This window comes from Ornithodoros turicata, chromosome 1, assembly GCF_037126465.1.
Source record: "Ornithodoros turicata isolate Travis chromosome 1, ASM3712646v1, whole genome shotgun sequence".
NCBI classification, from domain to species: Eukaryota; Metazoa; Arthropoda; class Arachnida; order Ixodida; family Argasidae; genus Ornithodoros; species Ornithodoros turicata.
This window is the reverse complement of record NC_088201.1, coordinates 180,786,681-180,812,379: the sequence shown is the minus strand read 5'-3', so window position 1 is coordinate 180,812,379 and position 25,699 is coordinate 180,786,681. Positions and strand designations below refer to the sequence as shown.

At 45.6% G+C, this 25,699-nt stretch overlaps 1 long non-coding RNA gene and 3 other non-coding genes across 4 annotated transcripts; 1 reads left to right on the top strand and 3 right to left on the bottom strand.

Moving 5' to 3' along the window:
* Positions 1 to 16,291: 16,291 nt before the first annotated feature.
* Positions 16,292 to 16,364, bottom strand: Trnal-cag (transfer RNA leucine (anticodon CAG)). The gene has a single exon. It is a non-coding gene; the product is annotated as a tRNA-Leu (tRNA).
* Positions 16,365 to 16,724: 360 nt separating this feature from the next.
* Trnam-cau (transfer RNA methionine (anticodon CAU)) lies at positions 16,725 to 16,797 on the bottom strand. Its single transcript has one exon. It is a non-coding gene; the product is annotated as a tRNA-Met (tRNA).
* A 138-nt stretch (positions 16,798 to 16,935) lies between these two features.
* Trnam-cau (transfer RNA methionine (anticodon CAU)) lies at positions 16,936 to 17,008 on the bottom strand. Its single transcript has one exon. It is a non-coding gene; the product is annotated as a tRNA-Met (tRNA).
* Positions 17,009 to 23,272: 6,264 nt separating this feature from the next.
* Positions 23,273 to 23,725, top strand: LOC135373540 (uncharacterized). Its single transcript, XR_010416500.1, has 3 exons — positions 23,273 to 23,324; positions 23,382 to 23,472; positions 23,688 to 23,725. It is a non-coding gene; the product is annotated as an uncharacterized LOC135373540 (long non-coding RNA).
* Positions 23,726 to 25,699: the final 1,974 nt, after the last annotated feature.

Here is a 25,699-nt window from a genome sequence, read left to right as displayed (position 1 = left end):
TGCTTTAGCAGTGAAAGAAGAAAAGAGCCGTGAAAAATTACACGCACTTTTGCTTGAATAGCTATAACTGCAAAAAAAGAAAAGAAAAAAAGAAACAGAAGCACATGCTAATACACTGAGAAAAAAGCACTCATTTCTACTATCAGATAATTATTGCATAATGCTACATACACAGTCGCGTTGTCCCTGTGTAAAGAAAGCACTGGACAAGAGTACACAAATCGAATTGGAAAAATCACTTCTACTCGCGCAGCATAATAAGATATACGCTGATTTTTTTTACGGGCGAAAATTGCAATAAGAAGCCACTGTTATGCAAGTGTAACAACCCTTATTTTTAAACCAAAATTTCATGCAATACCACATAAATTTATCACTCGAGTCGCACGAAAAGGCATACACAATGTACTTACTGGTTAAGTGGGGTCACAGCTGCACACACAAAACACAGACACAACGAGCGACAGTGAAAAGGAAGAAATTACACGCACTTCTGCTCGAATAGCAAAGTGTCAAGCATGACAAAATACATTTTCTACCACCAGAAAATTATCAAAAAGAATAATATAATATTCGCTAAAATTAAGCTTGTGTGGCAAACACACAACCTGAGGAACACACCCATTCACATCTGCTTTCTGAATTTGTTACACAGGCGTGAGCGATTCGATAAGAATAAAGCACGCTGCTTGGAGAAAGCCTATACATCATGTGTAGCTCACCCTACTCTATTGAAAATGCGATAAACCTTATTTTTCAAAAAAAAAAAAAAAGATCACAGTCGGCATAATATACGGCAATATCGGCAATATCACTGAAGTCAAACACAACGAACTTACTTGTCAAGTTGGGTACCAGCTGCACAAATGCGCAAGCACACTCACACATTTTTAGTGCCTCACAACGAGCAAAAACCCAAAGTCTATTCACAGCAACATAAATTCATATTATTCCTCACGTCAATAATTATCCAACCATCGTCAAAACGGGGAACACACATATGCGAATGCGAAACAATAGGCCTTCCCGCCGGATGTAATACGATATCGCCAGTCGACCGTCCCAAAGCAAAAAAGAAAAAGAAACACAGCATCTCAGGAATGCATGTTCCCTATACATCCAAGAAGAAAAACAGCGTGCGGCAATTATAATACAGAATGGGATTCATTTCTTTGTACTTTTGTTTGCTTGCATATAAATATTTCACAAGAAATACTACAGAGTGTAAAAGGAGAACAGCATTCGCTACACGCTGTAGCTCTTATCATTTTTAAACCAAACCAGTTTTCATATGTTCATAACAACACTACCATTCATTAAATAAGGGAGTCACTAATGATTCAAATAAGATAAAATATCATTCCATCATCGTTGATTGCAAACTTCACGCAAGAATAAGCAACTGCTGCGCGTCGCATTTTTCTTATAAGAAACACAAAATAGACTCAATCTCATCGTGTTAAACACCAACAGCAACGAAGACTAGGCAATTTTGTATTTATTTTTGTCGTTTCTAGCAGCGCATTACTTTGTGCGAGTCATCAAAAATTAAAAATTTCTGATCTGCTGCTGTTAAAGTGATAAAACAGTGTGCCCGCACGGGGCACACTGCCCAGGGCCCCAGGCCCAGACCAGGCACGGGGCCCAGGCAAAAATCTAGGATTGTTCCAGACTGGCACCACAGGTGTTCCCGTTGGGTTCAGGACGGTTCCAGCCAGTTCCAGAGTGGCATACTTAGGTCCCATTGTGGATCCTTGGGTAGCATGAGTGGTTCCAATGTGCCACCAGGCTGGGCCCCAGCTTGCCATCCCACTTGAAGTCAGGTCCCATTGTGGAAGCTTGGGTAGCATGAGTGGTTCCAGTGTGCCTCCACGCTGGGCCCCGTCCAGCCATTCCATTTGAAGTCAGGTCCCATTGTGATATTTAGAGTGGGATGCCTGGTCCACTGTGTGTCCATCCTGGGAGCACAACCTACCAACCCACTTGAAGCCAGGTTCCGCTGGGGGGGTCTGGCTCCAGTGTTGCACCGTCCCACTTGATATTGGAAACCACTTTGAAGCCTTGAGGCCAGTACCACTGAGTCACTGTAATTTTGACACCTGCCCTAGAACTACGCGAATTTTCACTGGGATGAATTGAAGACGCTCTGTGTTCCTTGCAGGCAGTGATGGGCAAAGTACCTCAAAATTATACTTAAAGTAAAGTACCAAGTACAGTACCATCATTAGTACTTCAAGTACAGTACAAAGTACCTAATTCCAAATGTACTTCAAGTAAAGTACAAAGTACTAGGCAAAGTATACTTCAAGTACTCATCAAGTACATTGCGAATTTAATTTGTATCACTTTGCATTGCACTCTTTAGTATCTGTGTCTTGCTTTTTTGGCAAAACTTTAGCGAGCATTCTTGACACATGCTGTAAAGCCATAAAGTCCTAGGTTAAGTGCTAACCCGTGAATATGAAATTAATCAGATGATAGAATTTGCAGTTACATGTAGAGAGGTAATCAGTCACCTGTGCTGTGATTATGTATTATACGCTGACTGATCCAAGATCACCCGCCTAGTATGGTGTGCCAGTACTAATCTTCTGCTATAACAGGCTAGGAAATTTCAAGGAAAATAAATGTACAGGCCAACGGAGATTATATATTTCTGGGCATTTCATGCTGCTTTTTGAAATACAACATGTTTACAAAAAGAACATGAAGAAAGTAAAAAAGGATGAAGCACAATGTAAGCCATCATTTTTATATGACTGTGATCTGCAGCAATGTAATCCATGTGACCAATTAAAAAAAACGCAAAATGTAAAAATGAAAGCATGTGTGTCTTTCAGAGTGTTCATCGTGTAATGCAATCACACATTGTGATATAAAATGATTATTAATTGCCAATGAAGGAAACAATATAAAAAAAGCATAGAACCCCGCATTGAGAGAACTGAAATTACAATTGACCAAGTCATTGTGCTGCCGGTTGCAGTGTCATAATGTGTGCGTGTCTTTGCATTCCATTCGTTTTACATAATCATAGAAGCGTTGATACTTTTTCAACAATTCAAGCCTCTCAACAATAAATTTGCTTCAACAAATATGCTCTTTAACAGCACAAAAATCCTTTTTGGTAAAATGTCAGACTGGAACTCTTGGTACTGCATCCCACTAAAAGCGCTAAAATGACGGCAAGACGACGAAAACACACAGATAGCGCTATCTGTGTGTTTTCGTTTTCTTGTTATCATTTTAGCACTTTTAGTAGGGTGCATTTTTGATACTCTGTTGTGATTTTTTGCCTGGAGTCCAAGTTTGGGTACTTGAGTACTTGATGGGAAAGTACTTGGAAAAAGGTACTTTAAGTACGGTACAAAGTACATGATTTAAAATGTACTTAAAGTAAAGTACAAGTTCACAGAAATGTACTTAAAGTACTACTTGAGTACTTGGTACTTCAAGTACTGCCCATCACTGCTTGCAGGTACATACAGCTGCTCAAATAGTATGCGCTGTTTGTATAGTAAATGTGTTCACTGGGCGTTTTTGCAAGACAAATGATAATCTTAATTTACATTTCATAATATATCAATCATTTATGGTCCTACCGCAATTCGCCCAAGTTACTTTTTTGTCGGTAAATATACCAGAAATATTCGCGCGCAGCGTACCGAAATATAATTTTCACTTGAGTTTGAAACCGAAACTTTACGGGCTTCATCGTTGGCAAGAGCAGCAGACTAAGCACCATCTGCAGCAGTGTGGGTTTTGAAAGGTCGCTGCGGTAGGCGGTTGGAGTCGGTAGTTCCCGTTTTTCAACTCTTCAAAATAGGCAAGGAAATGTAAATGTTTTTATCTCTATGGTCAAGCGCTGTATTATTTATATAGTTTGTTTGTCTTGCAACTTCTGCACCAGCTAAATCGCGAGAAACTACGAGCACGCACATAGGATTCCACGACGCACACATACGAGCGAGGCATTCCATTGAGTAAAGTGCAATTACGCTGCTGAGTAGTGATTGATATATATGAACGTTTGTCTGAATGTGTAGATCTACTCCCTGTTATTACTGCTATTTAAAGTAGCGTAAGTGCACGCTAGCTGGTGGGGGAACTCTAGGAACTGGAAGTCCTGCTCAGGCTTGTAACTGACTTTGTTATTTGTCTTATCTTTTAGCTAGCTTGTCATGCAAATGGAGGATAGTTGCAAGATACTTATGAATCGTGCAGAATAAGGCCCAGCAACTGAAGCAAGGTATGTTGCGTGATTGTTGCAGGACAACATTTACCATTTTATGCGTGGCATTATGTATACTTTTGCAACATATTTTTCTACCGGCTTTCTCAATGAAACAGAATCCCAGTTCATTCACAGTGAAGTATGGAGCAGCACTGTTTACTGGCTATCAGGGTGATATAATGTTGTGAAGTGTACCTTTTTTACAAAACAGGATTGTAGATACTATAACGTAGCAATGTGGGGTAATTGGCGTTGTCTATTCATCCCCAAGGTACAACATAGGACAAGGACAACAAGTGTAATGGCAACTGTCCTATTCGCTCGTCGTTTGTGTCCTGTGTTGCAACTTTGAGATGAACAGATATTTTTCTGAGATGCCAAAAAAGTATGTTCAATGCAATGTGTCGATAATAGCCATTCCCAGTAATCCAGTTCTTGAACTATGAGTTACTTCTAGAATGTTCTCAGAGTGAGAAGACCACCACCACCCACTGGACTGCATCGTCCTGTAACCATATGTACTGTGTTTAGAATATGCTCGAATACATGTACCCGTTTTTGGGGTTTCTAGTAAAGTGAGATGTTCATATACATTTTGTTCTTTCACTGAGATTGTAGTGGTGTTAGTAGTCAAAGCTGCAGCTTCTGCTTCAGGGTGGCTCCGGAGATGGAATGAAATCAAACATGTTCCTGTTGAATTCACTTGGAAGCTGATAACGAGTCAGCTGGAAGCTTATTTTAGCTCTACAATCTGCTTGCGAGTGGGCCTAGACTGGTCCCACTTCCTGACTGATTCGAGATCTCAAGCAGTCCCCATTCCAGAGTGGTTCCCTACGGGATCACTTGGGAATGGGGACCAGCATGAGGCCTGTCTCAAAAACCACTTTGAACTGGTTCCACTCTAGATTTTTGCCTGTGGAGTGTGCGGAGCTCACTTCAAAAGTAAGTATTTTTCATCCACCCTCTGTGGTGCACGGTTTCTTAGTTGTTTCTTCTTTTTTTTTTCAGTGCCTAGATGCGTGTTCTGCTTTTTTGATCCTCATGATATCGGGGATGATGAGGCATTGGAAGAGAATTCACTATCTTATCCAGACATTTCGCCTGGCACATTGCATGCTCACGTCGAGCGATCACATGCTTATGTCGACATTTCCTTCCTGCCTTTCTTCCAAACTGATGGCGCATTTCGAGGAATCGTCAAAGCATTCGTGCTATTGGCATCTGTTCACGATCAGGGAGTAGAGTACTTGCGACAATATTTAATGATCCACCTCCACAATATAATTGCTATTTTGTGAGCGCAAAGAATACCCTTGAAGTCTTGCATTTGTTCAGACGTTCTATTGATGAAAGAATATCGAGGGGATATAACCGCACACATCGATCACTTTATGGCGCTTGCTCGCGAAGTCCACAGCGACGGAGCTATCGCGAATACTTTGATGGACGTGATTCAGGAGTCCACCGGGCGCATTGAAAATTACCAGCGCGAGGGTAGTGGGTTTGTGTCCACTGACGTCCAAAAAGTTCCAATGTGTATTTCCACTGTGAAAACTAAAAAAATTGGGTGCAATGGGGTACTTCTCACTACCCAAGCAGCACGCCAATATTGGTCCAATATTGGACCCATATGGGTTGCCAAGATTGCCAATATTGGCCCAATATGGGCTGCCAATATTGGACCAATATGGGGAGTGCAACCAGGCTCCATATTGGTCCAATATGGGCTGCCCATATTGGCAAGCCCATTTTGCGCCAATATTGCAAATATTTCTGTGATAACACCTACGGGGAGCCCGTGTAATAATAAAGCATTATGCTGTATAATATTCACTACTTTTGTATGATTTTTGCTTTTTTATTTCTGCGGATCTAATTGATCCACGTTCACATCACTGAAAAAAAAAAAGAATGAAAAAAAGGAAAGAAACACGGCATTGCCCAAACACACACACACAAAAAACGAAGAACAGGTGCTACGCCCGCGCTGAAGATCACAAGCAGTCCCACAGAACTGCCAATACCTAAGATCCCTCAGAAGCCTTCACTGGGATTGCAATATTCTGTGGACTAACAATTTCCACACCCGCTCCGAGAAAACAAAGCAGCGAAACACTTTCGTGGCGGTGACGGACACACCCCACAGCAATTTACACTGCTTGCAGCAACTTGAAATCACCTAACTTTACAGAACAGCCATTCCTTCTTATCAAACATTGTGTTTTTTACTTGACCTGCCGCAATTTCGTTACCATTACAGCACCCAGCGACATTTTAGCCCTATGAAACGTCCGTTCGGGCTGTCGCGCATGCGCATTAGTTGTAGGACGCGTGATTACGCTCAAAGAACTCGCTTGCTCACAGTCGGCTCGACCAATTGGCATTGGCATCGCGAAGGAAGATGGCGGCGACTTTCAAGACGTGGAATGTTGAGGTGTCGAACTCTAGCGAACTTTACGTTGGGAATGCCAAGTACGTTGACTGTTTCGAACAATGTGTATCATCTGCGGGAAGTTGTTGAATGTAACGATGTAGTGAATAGGGTATTTCACACGCTTCAACGTTCAATCTTGCCGTGCTGCTTGGGCATTTGTACAACACGGCTACGTACCCTGTTCAGTCAATATGGGGTGTACGCGTGCAATATGGGGCCCATATTCCCAAGATTTTCCCAATATTGGCTCAAAGTGGGCAATATGGGGCCCATATTGCCAGGATTTTCCCCATATTGGCTGAAACTGGGCAATATGGGGCCCATATTGCCCATTTTCAGCCAATATGGGGAAAATCTTGGCGAAACGGGTCCCATATTGGACCCGTATCGCCAATGACCAGCCAATATGGGTCCAATATTATGTGCTGCTTGGGTAATTTGGCTACTCGTAGGAATGTCCTAACGAATGTCCCTTTACCAGAGCGTAAAGAGGGCGACTGCTTTAAATACAATACGCTCGCCCTCTTGCAACCGCAGGAAAGGAACCGATGAAAAAAAATATGAAAATTAAGCAACAGAGTACTGGTGGCCTAGTCACTTCCCTGTTTCATTCGCTGATCTGGACGAGTTCGAAGAGAAAAATAGGATATCCGTGTACGTGTACGCGTACGTCGATCAGGAAGTCCACGTGTCACGACCCTCAAAACTGGAAAGCGAAAAGAAAAAGCACTTATTGGAGGTTGATGAGCATTTTTCGGAATTAAGTCCCTCGAGCGTTTGTTGACGAGAAAGAACATGCGTTTGGTATGCGAACGTTGCACTCGCTCTTTTAATGAGGAAAAGAGCATGGCGAAACATCGACGCCTTTGCGTGGACGTGAACGAAATTCTATTGGAATTTTGTGAACCCGGAGAAAATTTTGTAGAATTTACTAAAATACAGTACACGCAGCAGTACAACTACGTTGTCGTGCTGGACACGGAGAGCGTACTTGCGCCCAGTGCTGATGGCATATATATCGCGACGTTGTGTAATTACACAACGTCGCGATATAATTTGTCTCACCCGCACTACAATGCTTTGGATGGTCGTGATGCCGGACACGAGGTAGATCTTCGGTAAACTCCTGTTTACAGTACACGCAGTGGCCCAGCAAACCAGATACATCCAGCAAATGTCCGTAAGATATCCTGCCCGGGACATTTGGATATCCAGTGGAGTTTGCCACAGATCCGTTTTACATCCATGCGATATCCCAGCGACTAGCATTTCTGCCATGTTTGTAGATCCACTGAAAGTCCCTGCGACGTCTGTCACGAATATTTGGGTATATAAGGGAGATTACGAATATCGTACATATTTTGCTTTTAAAAATTTTGTGCATCAGATATTTGGTGTTCGTAGAGTGCGTAGAGAACAATGCAACTGTGTACCAGGAAATAATATTTGTGTGTTTTAACCCATTTGATGCTATTGTTCCCATTGGGGGAACAAAGCATTACCTTAGCCTAACAGGATTCATCACAGCACAGCAACACTGTGGGACCTGCAGCATAAGTGCCGAACCCTGCCCACCTTACTTGGACCAGTTGGGAAAACCCGCAGTAACCTCTATTTGCGAGCTAGATGGAACATATACTGAAATACAAATCGTTACACACACGTTCGTTAGGGGTAGCGTGGCGTAAACCATTTGTAACGGTGATGAGGATGTATCTTCACAATTCCTGTGTTTCTGCATGAACTCACAGTATACCCAACAACATTTCCGACATCCCTTCCTATCAACTACTGTGTTTTTAATTCAGGTTACCATCTCTATAAGGACAAACAAATCTTTCCTGAATCTCCCATAGATATCCCTAGGATCTGCAGGCTGCCTGTCACGGGACATTCAAACATCCAGAGCGCGATATCCTTCCAACGTACCAGGGACAACTTGTGTTTACTGGAGTAAGCCCAACACGCATTGAAATTGTGCGATATCCCATAGATATCCTACAGATGTCGAGATATTCACGACGTTCGCGACCTTGTAGGGATGTTCCAGGGATATTAATGGTTTGCTGGGATAGCAGCTCTGTGATCAGCGCATTGCTCATCGTTCAGCACCATAACGGCAGGGCAAGCGTTCAGGGCGATCATCTCATCCCGCATTTCAATCAATGCTTTCACGCACTGCCTCACAGCATCTTCCCCATGGTGCGTCCTGATGCGCAACACCATTGAGTCGTGAGTACGCACGAGCACGGCACAGAAGCTAGAGGTGATGTGACGCTGCATATACAGCCTGACCTGAAGAGTCTTTTCACTAGGGCCCCTGTAACGTCGCGTGCACGAAGAGAGAAAAATTGCATATCATGGTACACAATTTGTCCTACTGCTGCAGGAATTTCACGTTCTTAGGTGGAAGTGACCTCCCTTCATTGTGGCCAGCTCCATGGAAAAAATTCGTTCATTGGAAATTGGCACCTTCCTGTTTAGAGATACCATGCAATGTCTAAATTCGTCGCTGGGGGAGCTCGTGGAAACCGTCAAATTCATGGGGGGTGCAGAGGCATTCCAATGCTTGAAGCAGCTATTTGTAAAAGACTACGAAATTTAGCTTCCTTTCGCGGTGTACAATGAATTGGCCTAGCCAGAAAAATCCTGTTTTCGAAACGATCTCACTGGGGAGGATATAAGTGAGGAGGACTACCAGTATGCGTTGCTCGTATTTGAACATTTTTGATGCTTAAATTTGAGGGATTATAATTGTACTTGAAATGGATGTACTTGTAATTGTACATTGTACTTGAAAATAAATGCCCTATTACATGCGGACGTGATGCAGCACTTCCGACTGTGCTACAGCGCACATGAATTAGAATTGCTTCATTGTGTTTTTCTGTCATCCTATTCGTGGCAATGCGCTCTAAATTACACGCAGGCAAAATTGGAGTTAATCATCGACGAAGACATGTACAGAACCATCGAATCGGGCGTTAGAGGCGGGCTCTGTCAGACGAGCAGGCGTCGTTTGCGGGCTAACAATCCTCTGTGTAGTGTCTGTGATCCCGATAAAGAGGAGGTGTACCATATCATACGTAGATTGCAACAATCTCTATGGATTCAGTATGATAAAGCATCTCCCCGTTGGTGATTTCGAATGGGTAGAGGATTTTAGCTCCGTGGATTTTATGCGTCACCCCTTAGATTCAGATGTGGGGTATGTGTACGTATGTGATATGGAGTATCCAAAATCTATCCACACTCCAACGAGGTACTATCCCCTGGCTCCCGAGAAGGCAGCAGTCCCAAAGGAATGGCTCTCGCCATTCCAGCGAGGGCTTCTCGAAAAATTAATGTATCAGCCTGCTAACAGCGAAAAGCTGTTGCTTACATGCAAGGACAAAGTCGAGTACGTTGTTCATTATGCGTTGCTCCTACTCTATTGTAGATTTTGCATGAGGGTGACGAAAAATTCACCAAATTCTCAAATTTCGCCAGGCACCATTCTTGCGTCCCTACATCGAGGACAATGTTGCCAGAAGCGTTGCCTCGGTTACGACATTCGAATAAAACTTCTACAAACTCTCAAATAATACAGTCTTTGGGAGAACACTTTTAAGTAAATTTAACATGTGTGATATTCGAGTGGCCTTCGATGAGGAGACGTCCGGTCGCCTCGGGAGTCGGGCAGAATGCGTGAGGATTAAAATTTTGTCCCCGGCTTGTGTCATGTATGAAATGCACAAAAGAAAAGTGCGATGCGATTTCCCGCTGCAGATTGGGTTTACGATTTTAGAACTCAGTATATTAACCATGTACTCATTCTACCATGACACCCTGCTGAGCAAGCTCACTTGTCCGGTGCCCCAAGAACACAATGACCTCCTGTGTACGTCCGGGGAAAGTCATCAGCGGACAGGGATAACATCCCCAGGACTTCCCCAGCAGGTCCTCAATTTGTTAGAAATGTGACAAAGTGAGACTCCCCGTCATATCCTCAGGACCTCCTATGGGATCTACCAAATGACGCGGCTAGTACAATTCTGGGAGCAAGTAGATACCTTAGTGAATTATTTATTTTGGGAAGTGCGGACACATTTGCAGCACCCAGTCAGCGTGGGTATGTTTTTTATATATTTTCAAACTCTGTCACCAGCTACTATTTGAGGTTTCTCATCTGTATTTGTTCAGCGTATTTCTCATCAAAAACAATGGGTGTCACAGTTTAAAAAGCAAAAAAAAAGAGATATATAAAAGGCCCGTAGGCCTCAAGACCACCGAAATCACTTAGAAAGGCATATGGTGCAGCAGCTTTTCCTTTCCAAGACAGAACAGATACAACTTATTGCTTGTCTTGCGAACTTCAGCAGATTCGGGAGTCCTCTTCGCATCTCAGTCAAAACAAAGGGTGAGGTATCTAAGTTTAACGTGATTTTGCACATAACCAACAATGAACTGAGAAATTGCTTGGAGTATTAAATCCCTATCAAGGTAGTGTCCGTGTTTCTTACTGCTTTGGTTTGAGGCATGTATCGTAAGTGAAGCTTGCGCAATGAAACGCTATTATTTTTTGTCTCTTCGGAAATAAAGTGCTCCGTGCAACCTCCTGCCAGGGACCCTTTGCGGACACTCACGCAACAAGACCGCTGTGAAAGGTCTAGCAAACTGTATTTTACTGCACGTCAAACGCAGCACATGGACGGATTCCTTTAAAATCCGAAGCTCAGTATTTGCACCCCTATATCTGTCTTTATTTAATATTTTTGTTTGTATTTTTTAAATCTATGCATGAGCACTCCTTCTTTGATATTTTATTGGGTAATGAGAAATAAATCGGGAACTTGACAACTGCTAGCAGGTATTAAAATGCACAACGCAGTATTAAAGTAATTTACTTCTCCTGTGGTCGTCCTCCGGTAGACAACGGCAGGATGTACGCAAATGACAGTCACTGGAAGCTCCTATGATGACAGCCCGTGGACCTCCTCCGTTCATTCCATCACGGACGAGGACGTGCTGACCCTTTGAGGACATCCTGAGGACCGCGTGTGTTCTTGGGGTGATTACCTGCTACTTTGACATGGATTCTTTGATCCTCGGCCTATACTGCAAGGACTACAAAGATCAGTTACGAGCGATCGCCGATGACCACTTAGATCTGTCTTCCTTTGATCGGGATCATCAACTGTACAGTGAAAAGAATCGTGGAAGACTTGGGGCATTCAAAAGCGAAACTGGTAATGTACCTATTGAGGAAGTAGTATGTTTGAAAGCTAAAATGTATTCCGTCAAATTAGCTGGAGGAAAGCAAATTGCAAGAGCTAAAGGGGTCAAAAAGAATATTGTACGCAAGCACCTCCTCCATGAGACATACTACGATACCTTGTTCAATCACACGAGCGTATCGAACGAACAAGTATCAATCGTTGGAAAGAAGCAGTGTATGTACACCATCAGAAATGTCAAAAGAAGTCTGATGGCATACGATGACGAGAGATACCTCTGGAATGACATCGACTCCTATTTTATGGAAGCTACGAATATGGTAAGTTTAAGTGGGTGATATAAATAGTGAAGCTCATAATGTTCTTTTTTGCTTCAGAAGATGTGCAGGAAGAGAATTAATGCTTCTGTCACATACTGTTCTCTCCTGCGGTTTGCCTCTGGGCCATGGACAGAGAAGGACGAATGTCCGGGTGATCCACATAGTACCTATGTGAAGGACACTATGGATGTTAGCGGATATGTATGGCGTGCATGGAGGTGCCCTAGGGAAAACTACAATATCTCCGAGACTGCCATGATGCACTCAATAAGCATTGAAAACTATTTACTATGTTTTTGTGTCCCAACCATTGCCGAGAGTTGCCCAGGCTAAAAAACAAGGCCTCCCGAACCAATAAGCAATTTGGGGGGAACTGTGAGCTGGCCTAGAAATGAATGGGATTGATCAATGATTGGCTGTCTATGATGCAGCTGGAATTATGAAACAATATGCAGTTGAAAGCGTGTGACCGAGTAACTAGAGAGTGGAAATGACAAATGGGTCTATCGAGCATGTATGAGAGGCAGCCAATAGGCCAATCACTAGCCAATCACTAGGTTTTAGAAATGAATGGAAGTGACCACTCCTAGACCAATAGACAGGTGAGCAATTTGGAAGCCTATGAGCTGAATTAGTATTGAATAGAATAGATCATTTTGGTGTCTACGAGCGAGTGAGCAGATGTTGTGGCAGGGTAGCCAATCACATAGAAATTAGATAGATCGCCATGAAGGGATGGAGCCTGGATCGGTCAATCAGCGTGAAGGGGTGGAGCTATGACCAACAGAGGATTTAGAAGTGGCTTGACCTGGATTAGAATCGGGTGGTGGATTAAAAATTCCTAGAACTGGGTTAGAAAAAAGAGCGATTTGGAAGCCTATGAGCCGACTTAGAATTGAAAAGAATAGATAATTTTGGTGTCTGAGCGAGTGAGCAAATGTGGCAATGAAGGGTAGCCAATCACATAGAAATTGGATGGATCACCATGACAGGGTGGACAATGAATTAGACCTCGCTTGGCCTGGATTAGAAATGGGTGGTGGATTAGAAATTCCTAGAACTGGATTAGAAAAAGTGGCTGTTGTGGGGCTCGAATCTATACTACTGGTGCGACACAATCATTTCCCACTTCCTTATAGCCTTTGATGCACTGCAAGCAATGAAAGAAGATTATAGCCGTGAAATCGAGTGTACTCGTGTGAGCGTTGCTCGCTACTAGGAGTACATTGTGAATGTGTTTTGCGAACTCGAACTTGGTTTGGCTGCAGTGTGCTGACGAATGGGACATTTTGGGCTCAGTGCACACAATGAATATTTATGTCTGGCGTTTGGGTCAATACGATGCACCAAACACATATGTATTTTGTCCAAACTTTTTTTCTGTTGTTGTGGAATACGGGATGTTGAGCGTCAGACATCATAATCAGTGGAAGGCGATGGTACCCAAAGAACACACGCGGTCCTCAGGACGTCCCCACAGTGTCATCGTGTCCTCGTCCTTCGTGTTTATCCTCGGGACGTCCTGAGGATAACACTTTCGAACTGTCCGTGAAGAGTCATTCAGGTACGTCCTGTGCCCGTACCTGTGGGTAGCTAGCGGGACGAGAAATATTACTTTGTTTAGTTTACCTGTTCAGACTTTCTAAACACATTTGTTTTCTTTTTGGGCCGATCCTGGGACCGGATTGAGATTTTTCTTAAATGAAGGGTGGTCCAGGGTAAAATTTTCTGCATCTAAAAAGGATGTCTGTTTGTGATAAAATGGAGCGCATTACTCGTGGAATGGAGAGAAACGCGCGATTCTGTCGCCCTGCTTTGGCTTTCCAAGCTCCTACCTGAACGTCTCAAACCAAAAGGAGTAAGAAACGTAGACTTTGCATTGATGTGGACCTAATACTTCAATCAATTCCTCACTTTGAGTATTCTTTCTTTGGGTAATCGAAAGAAACATGGATAGCTCACCCTTCGTTTTGTGTCACAGGCGAGCCGGACTCTCGAATGTACGGAGGATCCCGTTATAAGCAATAAACACTGTCTGTTTTGGCTTCGGAAGAGAATTCTCTCTGCTCTGGTCTCCCTTCAAATCCACGTATTGATCTTACGATCTTTCGCGGTGGAGGGAGGCGAAAGGGAGCCGGTCCTTCATATTTCGAGAAGGGCCCCTTGATAACGCGGTCCGCCCCCGGGTGGGCCGTGTCTTGGAATGCGCGGCCCGTAAAACGGTCGTCGGGGCAGCATCGCTCGCGGTGTTGTTTCCGGGAAGATTTTCCTAAAGAGAATTCTAGTACCTTTCGGAGTGGGTTTCTCAGACTTCGTGGCGCGCGTCTTTTATATTTCTCTCTGCTTTCTCTTTAAACCGCAGAGCTCGTTGTCCGTTATGAATTGTACAAGTTAATCAAGATGTATGGAAAAAGAGAAGTTATCAGGACTGCGTCTGGTTTCGTATAAATTATATGCAGAAAAATGAGGTACGGGTGGGTGCAGGTGAAGTCGTCCTCACAAGGTCCTGCGAGTGTTCCAGGTTGACACCCTGATGATGTGGAAGTGATATGACCGGGAGTCCCACTTTAACACGGAGGTAACACTGGGAGGACCAGCTGATAACTTCCTGAGGATGTCATCGTCGTCCGGGGTTGGCATCCTGGCGACGATAGCAGGACGTTTCTGTGTTGTTGGGGTAGCCAGGACCGGTCGAACGACGGCCCAAACTGAGAGACTCCTAATTGGCTGAATGGTAGACATCGTAGTTCATTTTCATTGGTTGCATGCTCACTGTTTCCTGAACTATCTAAAACCATCGTTCTATGGAAAATTGTGTGTGTGGGTGGTATACGTTTATTAGGAAAATGGAAAGAAAAGGTTAGCCAGGCAAAGAGCAGGCTTGGTATTCTGAAAAAAAGGGAAAAGCAAAAATAAAATGAAGGAAAGAGAGGAAGGAAGTAAAGAAAAAGGAAAAAAGGGAAGCGAGAAAGAAAAGGATGGAACAAGGAAAACTGGGAATCGAGGGTGTGGGAGCTTTGTTGGGTGTATCCCGGAATTCCGCCTATGATAAACAGCTGAAAATGTCACTCCTTACACCACCATTCAACAGTTGGGAACAAAAAACCTCGTGAAGGGGAGCTGTCTTCCCGGCACATGAACCTGCCTTACTTTCTTCCTCCCTATGACTTCGGATTTTCCCTCTTGGCTTCCAGCGGCTATGTCAGAAGTTTGCTCGATTTCTGCAGCCTTCCTTTTTCAGGTCCACTCCTGTTCCTGCGAACAGTCCTTCTCTCTTTGTCCCTATGTCCATTTGTCTTTGTCAGAAACGTTTTTCTCCTCTTCTTGAAGTACCGTCGATGGGTTTCCTTTCGGTAGACTTTCTAGAGATTTTCTAGAGACATTCTAGAGAGACTTTTGCTAGATTTCGGGGATGTTTTATTTTCGTTTTGTATGGTGGCCTCTCTATCTTGAATGTCTATTACCATATCCTCGCTACTTTTCCTCGACGTACCCTTTGTCATCGAAGCATAGGAGGGGACACAGTCTTCAGTTGCATGACTGTAGCCCTTACTACTGCTGCAGGAGTCTGTGCGACACGGAGTGCATATATGACCGACCTGTTTACAACGTAGGCACAGGGGAGGCCTCTCAGGGACCGACACCAGCACTGTCTCACCCATTATCTTCAGTTGGTATGGGACGTTTTCCGAGGTTACATCGTCTTGAAGCTCCAGTGTAATGGAATGTGTCGTCGTCTCCACCCCCTCCAGACCCGCACAGTTCCACGAACAATGACAAGCAACGACGAATCGCCTAGCCAGTCACGTTCGGCAGTTTCAACGTAATCTCATTGGAATTTTGGGTCCATCATGGGACACCGTCTTCCTCTGACTACCAGTTCGCCAAGTTGCCAGAATTTCTCTTTTGCCGTCTCCGAGTGGAAGGAAACCACCCACACATGATTCAAGAGGTACGAACAATCCCGCAATGTCCGCCTTGTTTACTGCCACTCCAAGAGGGGCTATGAAGTCTTGACCTTTATACGGCATCGAATAGGGTCCCTCATTCAATTGCAATGAATATTAAGGAACACGCTCCATGCATGTGTCCCGGGAGAGGTTTGAACTCACGACCTCCAGATTCTGAGACTGAGGCGCTACCAACTGCGCTACCGAGGCGGTGGTACGATTATTTATGTAGTATTGTAAGCCATTAACGCGAGGCGCTAAGTGGGTTTAGCAACTACGTGAAGTCTCATTCAGTTGCAATGAATATCAAGAATGAACAAAAGGGAACACCGCCATTACATGGTCCATGCATGTGCCACGGGTGAGGTTTGAACTCACGACCTTCACATTATCAGACTGACGTGCTGCCTACTGCGCTACCGATGCGGCGGTATGACTAATTATGCAGTTTCGTAAACCATTAACGCGTGGTGCTAAGTGGGTTTAGCAGCCACGTGACGTCTCATTTAGTTGCAATGAATATCAAGAATGAACAAAAAGGGAACACCGCCATTACATGCTCCATGCATGTGCCACAGGTGAGGTTTGAATTCACCACCTTCAGATTATGAGACTGACGCGCTGCCTACTGCGCTACCGAGGCGATGGTACGATGAGTTATGCAGTTTCGTGAGCCATTCACGCACGGCGCTAAATGAGAAATTACGTGATGTCTCATTCAATTGCAATGAATATGAAGCATCAACAAAAGCGAACACCGCCATTACACGCTCCCTGGATGTGCCCCGGGTGAGGTTCGAACTCACGACCTTCAGATTATGAGACTGATGCGCTGCCTACTGCGCTACAGAGGCTTTTTTTTTTTCAAAATTCTTTATTTGTGTATTTACATATATTTACATATGTACATGATACCGAATTTCTTTTCGGCGTTTATGCCTTCATGGCCCTGAAATGCAGTTTGCTATTCACAGGCATACGCCCTTGTCAGTCTTTCAGCAGAGGTAGAAAAACAGCTGTCACTTTTAGGTTTGAGCACGCAATGCCGAAGGGTACTTCTGTTCCATCGTACGCTGTCAGGTGTGCTTGCTCGCCGTCATGACCCATATATGTAGCAAGTTTGTTTTCTTTTCCTGGCCCTTCTCTTTTCTTCACGGACCATGCGCAGCTTGTTGAACTTCTCTATCTGTTTAACTGTATGTTCCCACCCTTCCGGTGCCCTCTGCGGTTGGTCTTTCAGGATTTCCGCTAGCCTTCGAATCTTGATGAAAAAACTGTCCCAGGCCTCAATGATATTTGCGTGCTTCTGTTCTAGCGCAGTCCTTGTGCTCCAGATTGCCTGTAGACCTAATATCAGAAGAATTCGTTCTGACTCGTCTTCCCTCTCAGGCATCAACGTTTTTAGTTCCAGTCAGGCAGGCCTCATAGACTTTCCTAGTGCATCGCCGAGATCTCCCCAGAAGAAGAAGGCAATCTTGCATCCCAGGAAAACGTGTTGCAGCGTCTCTTCTTCGTCGCATAGCCCGCATTGACTTCCGCGAGGTAGCGAAAAATTCTTTTTCACCAGCCAGCTATTTACCGGGAGCGTCTCCGTGTAGAATCTTGTAAAGAAGTTCTTGGAGAAAGTGCTGACGGGCATTTTTCTAACCTTCAGAAGGATGTTGTTGGCTTCGGTGCCTTCGTGCATCCTATACAGTGGAGTCGGAAAAAGGTTCTTCACGGAGTCCCAGTAGAGTTTCTTCCTTGTAACGCTCATTAGATATTCCCACGAGAAGTGTTGTGTAAAGAAGGTTATGGCTTCTCTAACTTCTTTGTAGAACGCCAGCTCTGGTGATGAATTCACTACTTCTTTCGATGTCACGGCCCATTGTAGAAGATAAGAGCTGCCAAGGGTTTGCATTGCGGTTCTGAGTACAGCATTCTTCTCGTCGCGGAAAACCATGAACCGATGAACCATAATCTTTATGGTGATGTTGATTAGACCAAAACCTCCATTCTTCACTGGCAGGTGCAGGTTGGTGCGGCGCATTCGCTCCATTGAGGAACTCCACACAAAAGTTGCGAATAACCTGTGAATCTTTTGGATAGTTTGCGCATGACTTGGTGTCACTTGAGCTTTATATAACACTACTGGATACAGAACGGTGTTGCAAACAAAAGCTCTGTTGAGGTATGTCAATGTTCTTCCACGCCAGAGTTGTAGTTTGCCGTTGAGAAGCTGCGTCGTGTTGAGCCATCGGTCCTTTCTCATCTTGGACAAGTCCATGTCAACTCCTAGATAGCGCTTCAGACTTTCAGTCCAGTCTGTTTCCAAGTACTTGGTTGGCCTCTCCTACCAACAACCTAGCCATGCCCCTGACGACTTGTTTAAATTGAGCTGCGCTCCCGACACCTTTACGAAGTCCGTTCCATGCTTCATCATCATACTGAGGTCTTTGCGAGATGAAGCCAGTAGAGCTACGTCGTCCGCATACGCCATCATCTTAACTGCTATGTCCGCCAGCTTAAAGCCTTGTATGCGTTCATCTTGGACTATGCTCCTGCACAAAGGCTCGAGATAGAGCGCGAATAGCACCGGGGATAGCGGGCAGCCTTGTCTCACTGAGGATTCAACTGGGGAAGTCGGAAAACGGACGCCAAAGGGAGAATATGGAGCGACGTCATTGACGAACTCGATGTGTGCTTGCTGAACGATGGCTCCTCCACATTTATGCGTAGGGACTTCACCACGGATGTTCTCGATTTCTCTATCTGCTCGAAAGATGTCTTCAGAAAGGCGTCATGGTCTACGGATTGTGACGGGAGAGGAAGTGACCACCTTCCGATATACATAGCGATCCGTGGATGCACCATACAACGTGGCAATAGGTCCGTTCGTCTGGTTAACTGGAAGGTGTTCCGGGAGCGATGTGAGGTGTCATCACAGCGGGAGATGACCGCAGACCACTTCTCGGAGGTGTTGACAACTTCTCTTCGTGAGTCCTCCAGACACGTACCTGTTGCAGCAGGACATACGGGCTCTAGTCCCCAGGTGGAACAGCTACGTGCTTGCCGTAGAAGAGCTGAGCGAAGAGCTCGACGCACAGGTTTACTTTCCGATATTGTCGCAGCGCGTCATTCACTTAGAGCTGTGCAACACAGGTTGAGAGCCCTTGATCGACAGCGTTGGCGCCGGTTTTGTGAGACGCTGTCGCCCTTCAGCAGACCCGCCAGAATTTGGCAAGTTGCGCGTAGCCTGCGCGATGGCCTTCCACGCACCAATCCACTGGGGTCACTTGCTCTGATCCTCAACAAGTCTGAGGTCGACGTAGCTCTGGACTGCTGCGGAACTGTGGCGGCGGCTGCGGAAGCTGCGGGAACTGCAACGTTTCATACCTACATGGTTGAACTTCGCGAGGATCTTGATCGTATAACGCTCCCGTCGAACGCACAGCTGGATGCGGATTTTTCTCTGCCAGAGCTTAAAACTGCCCTTCGTTTTTCCCGACCCAAATCGTCTCCTGGTGTAGACGGGATCACCTATCCAGCTCTTCGAAATCTTGGCGCTGGGGGCCTTCGAGCTTTGCTGTTTATATGCAACAGCTCATGGAGATCTGGCCAGGTACCCGCAAGCTGGAAGGAAGCCATGATGGTCCCATTGCTGAAGCCTGGCAAGCATCCGTCGCACCTGTCCTCTTTCCGTCCAGTTAGCCTTACCAGTTGTGTCGGTAAGGTGATGGAGCGGATGGTTCTACACAGGCTGGAATGATGGTTGGAAAGGAATCACGTTTTCCCTGTTGAGATGGCGGGCTTCCGTCGGCACCGTAGCTCAGTTGACTCCCTTATGGACCTTGTGACTGCTGTTGAAGTCGCCAAGAGCTGCAAGAGGATTGTCGAGGCTGTTTTCCTTGATGTCAAACGTGCCTATGATACGGTCAGTCACACTTATGTATTGCACACCCTCCTACGGGCTAGAGTGTCTCACAGGCTTTTTGTCTGGGTGGCTGGGTGGCTTCTTGTCCAACAGAACCATTTTCGTCCGCACTCGGGATGGGGACACGCAAAAAACAGTTTTGACCCAAGGCGTTCCTCAAGGAAGTGTATTAAGCCCCATCCTCTTCAATTTGGTTATGGCGGATATCAAGCGTTGCGTTCATCGCAAAGTTCAGCTCTCTGTATACGCAGACGATGTGTGCGTTTGGACCACAGGTAAATCAAGGCCAGCGATTCAACGCCGCCTTCAACACTCGTTGGATGCTGTTCAGCATTCCCAGTAAACCATCGATGTCCCACGGACGTCCTGAAAAGATCCCGAAGTCCTGATCCGCGAGAAATGTCCCAATGATGTAAATAAGACGTCATTCGAAACGTCCTAGCGTTGTCTAGCCAGGATATATTTTAATGATATCACTGGGACTTCGAAATGGCGTCCCGATCGGATGTTGATTTAGAAGTAGAATACAAACATGCTTTCGATGCTCATTATATTTTTGTATCCTTATGATAACGTTCAACAGCGTGCAGCAAGAAACTAAAACAGTGACACTAATTTTTATCCGTGTTACCGAAGTGGCAACACACAAAAATTATTCATCTGAATTTACAAAGAAACTCCCGACATGGTCCGAGCTTAGCAGATGTACCACAGTATCTAGCTTCTGTTTCCTTTTACTGTAGTGCTAATAAAGGTAGTTGGGAAGGCCGAGAAGACCTTGATATCTCTTGCAATATCTCCATGTACAACGGAACACACACAACTACATCTCCAGATGTGCTTCCCTGCAGGAACGAGAAGACATAACATCATTGAATTGTCGCCACAATTCCAACGAGATCCAAAGACAAATCAGACAATCAATTTGTTCATTATGTAGCCGTCAGGTACAAGTTCCTCACTGACACAATCAGGGTTTTTGAAGAGAAGCTATACCTTCGCGACATCATGTTCCACTATGTTGTGTGGCGAAGACCGCACCCACGGGATAAAGAAGCAATTCAATGAATTGGCTTAATGGGTATAAATGCTAAACGCTGATTTCCACTTGATTTAATGTAATCCAACATGTTTTGTACACACTGCACCAGTTCAAAGAATGCGAAACCAATTGAAGGAATTGGCCTAGAGTATCAATAAAACAACAACTTTATTTCTAAGGTTAATAATGAGGAGTTTCGTCGCTAGAGTGGATACCCGAGCCCGCTGGCATAAAAGGCGATGAAATGTGCCCCTTCACCATAAGGATCTAAGTCCTGACGTGTCTAAAAAGACCAAAAAAGCTCTCATCACAGAGTGTTGATGGGCTGGATTTCACCAGGGGCCAAGCAATTTTCATAGAGATAGAAAGGGTGAAATTCCAAATGACTAAGGATCTGAGAGAGCGCGGTTAGGGAAGGTTGGTAGCATGGACAAATAAGAAGAATGTGCCCAGGTCCCCTCCGGCACCGTAGTGACATCATCGGTCAGAATAGATCAGATATGCATAGAGATTCCAACTGAGCACTGCACATGCCACTTGAGGTGGCGGTTGATACCGCGGCGTCTTTTAGCCATCCAGTGATGGTTTAACCCCATCAGAGTGACATCGCGGTGTTTCGCGATGGGTTCCCGTGTCCAATATCTTGGCCTGCAGCGGCAATATCGGGATGCTGTTTCCTTGTGACGAATTTCCCTTCCATCCCCCTACGCGTGCACCTTGCGGCTTGTGAGAAATCCTGGCGGTTGTCCAGATATTTGAAAATTCTAGGCAACCGCCGGTGCTTCTGACACCTTCAAAGTCTTGTAAATCCCGCCCGGATTGTCGGATCGAGACCAAAATTCAGGTCCGAACGGGCCTGGAATAGCTGTGTGATCGCGCAAATCACACAGGAACTGATCTGTAGTGGTTTCGAACTCGTAGGCGGAGACGCGTTAGTAAAATTCGTTTTTCCGAACTTCAGTGCCCTTCTTGGAAAGAAGTTCGCCTCGAACAGGGTTCATACTTGGAGAACCCACTGTTCTCGACACGGAGCACGTGATAAAGTTCACCGCGTCTCTCTAAATTTAGCAGTTCTCGAGTTAGAGGATTCCGCGTTCACAATCCTCCCAATACATGGGACCAGCGGCTTCCCCGCCCCCCCCAAAAAAAAGCCTTCCCGTTGCTGCCATATGGTCATGTTTGCCTTCGTTATGAAGGTCTCAATGTACTCTTTCCAACAGCGTTTGTCCCGCAGGCGCGCGATGTTCCGTTCTCCCGATATCGACTTAAGAGCATGACGAGCTGCGAGGCTGGCTAGAGCCACCCTGAAACGCTTCCCACTTTTCGGTGTCGTAAGTCGATTACCCAATGTCCGATTTAGTCGAAATTTGGTGTGCGCGTGCTCTGTTCCCTGCTCTACAACTTTCCGATTGAGACCAGCCGTCGATTTCCAGTGGTTAAGACGTCATTCTCGAAATTCCTGACACCGACCCCCGTTCACCGATTTTTGTCCCTGTCTTCAGGCTCGAAGCCCACGGCGGATCCGACTTCCTTTTAATGGGCACACGCACTCGACATGGGCAACGCGTAGAAACTTGCCGCATCTTTCTATCCCTCTCGGTTCTCGAGTTAGAACACCGTGGCAACGGCGGTTCTCTGATACATGGCCTGGGGCATTTTTTTTCGATATCGGGTTCTTGCTGGCGTAGGAAGGTGATTGAGATGTGTTTTTGAAGAGGTAAACGTCCTCTTTCCGATAGCGTTGGTCCCGTCTTCGCGCGACTTTCCGTTCCCTTGCTATATTCCGAGGAGCGCCTGGGCCATGGCCTGGCGGGCAAGTGGCCTTCCTGCCGTTTCTGCGCTGCGGGCGGCGTCCATTTCGCTTGCAAGCTTCGTTGCGTTCGCACGCCTTTTTCTGGCTCCCGTTGTCTCGCGTTCCGTCGTTGCTCTGGTGCCCTGGACTGCTGTGAATGTGTTTTTATGCCCTACTAGTGTTGCCTGGGGGTGCTTTTATGTGTGCACCCTGGAAGATAGGTCCAGAAGCCTTGCGATTTCTTTGATTAAAGGTTAGTTCTATGTTTGTATACGATTCGTGCAACTTTTGTTTGGTATCATTCCTAGCGTGTGGGTTCTATTACTTTATGCTAGCAGTGTGATTATTACCCTTTTGATTCCTATTACTCTATGCTTTATCTTTCAGCTAAGTGTACTCGTGACCCTACCAGCACTTTTCAAGGTGAAGATGCAACATCGTCGGTGGCCCCGTCACTAATGTCTAATCTATGAATTTCAGATACTTTCGACGTATTCATTGCGGTGAACAACGCGGTTGGGACAGCACACTCACGACGTGGGAAGGTCACAGAAATGTTGAAAGACATCAGGTAAGTTACGCTAAAGTGCGTTTCAGAGCTCTTCAGTGACTTGTGTTTACTGCGAAGCAGATTGGACATACGCTTCACCCGTGCAACTTCGTCATGTGCTCCACGGCAGCACAAGGTTTTACGGCTGTACCACTGTATGTAAAAAATGCTGAGTGATTTTAATAAAGAATTTGCAGAGAAGTACAATGTGTCGCACCTTGTTGACTCTTTTACAGATGTGTGGAAACGTCGTAGCGGATGAATGTGAATTATGGATCTCCAAGTGGCGTCGCCCGCGTCATTTTCAAGATTTACCCGTTTTGAAGGTACGTAGTGAATGTGCGAGGCATTCACGTTCCTACTACGTGGTTATCCATGCGTTTCCCGTCTTCGCAGGCAGTAGGGCTGTTGATAGGCAGAATGCTAGGCTACTGCAGACTGCAACCATAGGCGATGTGTCTAAAGGTATGCGTATACGTCGATGCGTACTTCACAGTGACATTTTGCTGTAGCAGTGTTTTTGAAACTACATTTCTTGCAGGTTAAGCTCACATGACGCGGCAGGGAAGGGAGTCCGTGGCGGGTGAATATAGCCGAAGTTGGATAGCTTTAATTTTTGCGCACGAAAGGCAAGCTGGACACATTGCAAATCTCCAGTTGTACGAAACACAGTGCAGCATGGTCGTCGGTTATGCCAGTGCTTCAACATATGTTTCAGCGTCGCACTTCGGACATTGCGGGCATATACCTTTGAGTTTTTCCCTTTGTGGACCGATGCTGTGTGTGTTCATGGTCATCATGTTTTCAAAGACATGTAAGTTCTCAATAATAATGCGAAAAAAAGGCTGGTCATGTTACGCTGTGATATAATACCTGGTGAGGTAATACGATGCTATGACGCTCAGTTTCATACGAAATAAAGTGTTTGATCTAATGTTGCTTGTTTGAGCCACTCATACGCAATGCTGTGCGGTGTTGATGTAATGTTCAGAGAACGCCAGTAAGCCTGGCTAAGGCACGGGAAAAAGGTCCACTAGAGGTCCGTAAAAGGTCGTCATTGACGTACCATGGACTTCCTTGGGACGTGCGCGGATGTTATTTTGGCAGTTCTGAGTACGTCCCAAGTATGTCAAAATTATGTTTCAGGATGTCCTCAGGATGTCTTCATCGTCCTGAGGGTAACATCATGTAGACGTCCTTGGGACATCGGTGGTTTACTGGGTTACTTCACCAAGGCTGGCATGGACATCTCGGCTGAGAAGACAGTTGTGCTCCCGTTCACGCGGAAACGCATGCGCGCCTTCCCTCTTTCGCTAGGCAATAATACACTCAGCCAAGTGAAGTGCCACAAATTCCTGGGTGTTATCTTGGATGCCAATCTCTCGTGGAGCGCCCATATCAGGTACCTGGAAGCGAAAGTTCAACGCTGGACCAATGTGATTTCTCACTTCGCTGGCGCTGCATGGGGGATTGATCAGGAAGCGCTCCTATCGATTCATGGGGCATTGGTTCGGGGAACCATTCTCTACAGCCTCCCGGTCTTACATGGCATCTCAAGAACATCTGAACAGAGACTTCGGTGTATGTTGGCCAGAAGCTTGAGGATCTGCCTCGGTGTACCCCGCGCCGCTGAAACGCGCATGGTGGTGGCAGAGGCCCGCGAGCTGCCAGTAGAGGTCTTACGTCTCAGAGAAACTGTGCGCCATTATCTACGTCTCGTCGCGGAACACCGTCGTCACCCCTTGGTTTCGAAGCTCAACAGGCGGAGGCAGAGCAACATTTCTCACTGCATCGCTGCTGTAAAGCCCTTGCTACCGGCTTTTGTTGGAAGCGCAGTCGTCCCCAGGTCCCCTCCGTGGGTCTTTTCGATACCTTCGATCTCCAATACCATTCCTGGGCTCAAGAGCAAGAGGGATCACGTTGCAGCACCCGTGTTGAAACAACTTGCGTTAGACATGATGCAGTGCCGTTATCCTTCGCACACTGCAGTATTCACAGATGGGTCGACCAACTTACACGGCTCCACTGCGGCCTTTACAATCCCGACTATGTCGTCGTGCCACGCATACCGTCTCTCGCACCGCACCTCATCTACGTCTGCAGAGTTGCATGCCATTTTGTTCTTCCTCAAGCACATTGCATCAGCCGCTATCAGCAGCTGGGTGATATACTGCGACTCCAAGGCAGCTCTCCAGTGTATAGCGAACATGGGCATTCGTGGATCACTTGCGCCTGTGGTGGTGGACAT